Below are 4,226 nucleotides of genomic sequence, written 5' to 3'. Positions count from 1 at the left end.
GGTCACGGAGTGGTGAGCTCAGATTTTCCAGGTATTGATTTTTTTCCTTTAGCTTATCAGTTCTGCTGGGCGCAGTCCCTGTGATTACAGCCAAGATCCAAAAGTGAGCTGTTTTCCAAGATAACAACCTGCACTGAAGACTTTTCTTTGCCTGGAATTATTTGATTCTTCAAGGAGGGTATTCCAGTGGGAGGGAAACTCCGAATCACAGTAGGTGTGTCATTTCAGGACACTCCACAGCAGAAAATATGACGTCTCTTCAGTACTTTTTACTGCCTTCTGAATATTCAGTGTCTCGTCCCCAAAAGTCCAGTGTGTGGCCCAAAGCCTGGTCCATCTCCTCCCATTCCTGATGATCAGCTGGATCAGATCAGCTGGAGAGTCCTCGTAGCTCCTAGTCCAGAGTGGTTTCACCTCAGTCTGAGCAAAGTGTTAGCCAACACTCGACTCACACACATTACCTCCTCCCAGCTACGAGGGCAGGGCAGTTAAACATTAAACACTACGACAGGCGGCGCGAGTGCTAAGACCTGGTTTCATTCCTTATCATCAGTACTAATGTGCCTCCCTTTCACATAAAACACTTTGTTTTACTCCAAGTTATTGTTGAGGTTAAAAATATAGTTTAACACACGTGAAAGGTGTTGCAACATGCCTGACTTTGACCAAATAAATCTAATTGGTTGAGTTGAACAATCCCGTAGTTTTGTTTGGAGATCATGTTAAAGATAAAGCTGGAGAACCCGACAGCGACACTCACCTTAAACATGGCCGAGAACATGCACTTAAGAAATAAAGACAAGAGAGGACAACCATTTAGGAAGACAGAGAAGTCAACAGCAGAAAAAAAAGAACTGTAAGTTACGTGCAGGGAAGTTGAAAAGTTCAAACAGGAACCGGGCTGAAATAAGCCAGGCGTAGCTGCGTAGGTTCAGTTCATATCACCAGGTCTCCCGGAGATAAAATGGAGGAAATGCCAAGTGAACTCTTACAGAAACAGAATTATGATTAGGTAATGACATTTGGGTGGTTGATAAAATGATACTCTCAGAGCTCTTAAGAGTCTGGTTTTATCTTAAAGATAATGGGTCATATTTTACTTTAAACACGGAGAAGAACACTGGCTGCGTTGCTCCTTGAAGCATCCGTTTGTCATCCTTACAAAAAAACAGAAACCTTTTCTCCAGACTTCACGGGGGGGCACATAGCTGCTCCTGCTGCAGCAGACAAAGCTGAAGCGAAGTCCACAGGTTGAATTTGATTAGATAAAAGCTTTGAGTGCCCTCTCACCGTGATTCTATATTGTCGGAGACCGTCAATTACACCACCGCGCTCCGCATGGCATCACACTGTCAGCCAGATGTTAACTGTCTAAAGTAAAATCAAGGTTGATTGTTCATTATGATACTGAAGCCTCTTATCCACTGTTGTGTTCACATGCGCTGCGTGCAATTACATACAGCTTGACAATACATATCTCAATTATGAGGTGCTGGTGTGTGCGAGATTGCATGAATTGTCTTAGTGACTTTGAGATAAACACATCACGGGCCGTATCGCGCTGTGCGCCAGAAATCATTCACAGCTGTTACATGTAAAAGGAAATAGGCCAACATAAAATGGATGACAAACACGAGAAGGGCTTAACTAATGGCTAAGTGTTTACATAACAAAACCAGTCATGCATTGCAGAGATAAGGACGACTTTTAGCCTACGTGGAGCTGGTTGTTGGATTTCTACAGTATAAAAAAACGAAAGGATGTCAAGGAGAAAGCCTTATTCACTTGAGTCTCCACTTGACACTAAAAAGATAAAAAGGGACACACTCTACTTGAAACGCCTCAGGGAAAAGATATTCTATACTCTACAAGACCTAAAATGTCTGCTGCTTTATGTATCAACATTTAGGAAACTAGTCTGTGTCTAACAGGCACTCAGCAGCACCACTGGTGGCCTCTATTATATAAATTCATAACCATCATGCAGCACAATACACTGAAAGGAATATAAAAGCGATCTTTAGTAAACCGAGAAATGTTTTCATACAACACTATGAAAGAGAATATTTTGTGGTTCCTTTTCAAACAAATCTCTAAATGAAATGCAGGTGCCTTTTTTTTTTTTTTGTGGCTCAGGCAAACACAAGATGACTGGCCCTGAAGAGGTGCGTGTGAACACAGCGCCGCTGTAATTGGTTAGCATTGCGAGCTCTTCTCTATGTGCACATTTTTCTCGGTGAAGTGGTTTGTTTCATTTGTGTTCCATTTTATTTGAGTGTCTGAATACGGAGGGGGTAAATTTATTCACTGAGCGCCCTCAAAAAAGTGGTCTCTAACAATCCACCTCCACATGTGAAAACTGTTGTGCAACGCTACAGTAGAGCTGGGAAGTTATACGATTTCATTGATACCAATGCCATTATCGATTCTGCTTATCTTTATCGATTCCCTTATTGATTCATGATCAATTTTTTGTGAGGGAAGAAAAGCAGGCCTGCACAGGTTTTCAGCGTCCACGCAAACTGTTTTATCGTCTGTCATCATCTAAAATGGATGAAATTAAAGAATATTTGTACAGCATCTGTTTTCATTTAGGTTTAACATCAAAGAAAATACCTGCTAAGCCTGCCAGAATGGTGCATTTTGTGCTAATCCATCCATCAAGTACATGTTGAGATATTTCAGTGGATAAATAAAATGTTTGATCTGTCAGGGGACCAGCGAAGTCTGTAGGATTGATCCTCTGACCATGAATGTCTGTACAAATCGTCATGGCAATTTTTCCAATATTTGTCAAGATAGTTTAGTTTGGAGCAAAGTGTTGGACCGACCGACCGACCGACCGACCGACCGCCATTCCTAAACTCTTTCTGCTAGCACAGATAAAAAAAATGAGTAAATGGCAGAATAGTTTGATCTGACGGTGGCCGCTAGCTCTTAGCACGAACCTGCACAACTTGTCCACGACTATGTGGTCAGGAGATGAGAGCAAACACATGCAAATCAAATCAAAGAAGAGATGCTGCTGCCCTGACACTTCTCACCAACATCTGCAGTGTCTCTACAAAAGAAATATGATCCTGTAGATATATACCATTTAACACAGAGATTCAAAAAGATACGTTTTAATAGTGCAGTGTCAGTATGAAAACAGACTTGCAAAATAAAAGGATAATTCAAGAGTTGAGGTTGATAAAAAGGGAAGTTACGATTACAACCTTTTTTCTTTTAGGTCTTATAACATCTTCATTAATGACACAGAAATAGCTCAGATAGGAAAAACAAGACAAAGAACCTGAGAAAGAAAAAAAAAAATCATATCAATGATTCCATGAGCACCATCGATAAGAATTTTCTTTTGAAGTCAAAGACATGGGAAACATTACCACTTGTAAACTAATCATCCTTAAAAAATAAAATAAAAAGCTTTTATACTTTACAATTGTGACAGAAGGAGGGACAGCAAGTGCAATAATGAGCATGAACCAGACAGGTTTATATCAGTCACTTAAAGTGCTCCACCCGTTCATTTACCCTCACAGGACGGTTATTACTTCCTCCACTTCAAACGTCCAGTCAATGGGGAGTGCAAGAAAAACACCACTCTGTGAAGATGTGCACACATCTGACAGATAACAACAGGACGGGTGGAATAACATTGACTTTTCACCTTTAGCTGTAGTGTTTACACCCTGGACAGACTGACACGGAGGCTGCTAAAAGACCATGAAATCACAAACACAGTACATAAATCATTTTTTGCTTAAGAAAGAAAAAAAAAAAAAAAAAGGATCATATACAACAGTCCAATCGATGTGATATAATCTCAGTTGCAAGTAAAAGAGAATTTGGCGGTCATGCAAACTCTTCCTCTGGCAGTCATCATTTACATTGATCTATGATACAAAATATAACATGATAACACAATCTCAGAACAGGAATCCATAGTGGTCATCTGAATTTCACAAACCAAACATCCATAATGTTTCACTGTGTACAGTATTTACACCCACTTTGAAAAGCAAACTGCTCACACGAGCAGATGGCCGTTATTGCAGCAAGGCGTTTTGTAGCTTATAGCTGAAGGCTTACTATCATATTCAAACACAAAGGTTATGTCTCTGTCACAGTTTGTGCTCATGATCCAGCACATAGACTGTACATATATATATATATATATATCTTTTAATACAGTCTATGATCCAGCACTGTCACAGGTACAGCAG

Source organism: Enoplosus armatus, chromosome 11, assembly GCF_043641665.1.
Source record: "Enoplosus armatus isolate fEnoArm2 chromosome 11, fEnoArm2.hap1, whole genome shotgun sequence".
Lineage (NCBI taxonomy): Eukaryota > Metazoa > Chordata > Actinopteri > Centrarchiformes > Enoplosidae > Enoplosus > Enoplosus armatus.
Note: the sequence above shows the minus strand (reverse complement) of the source record.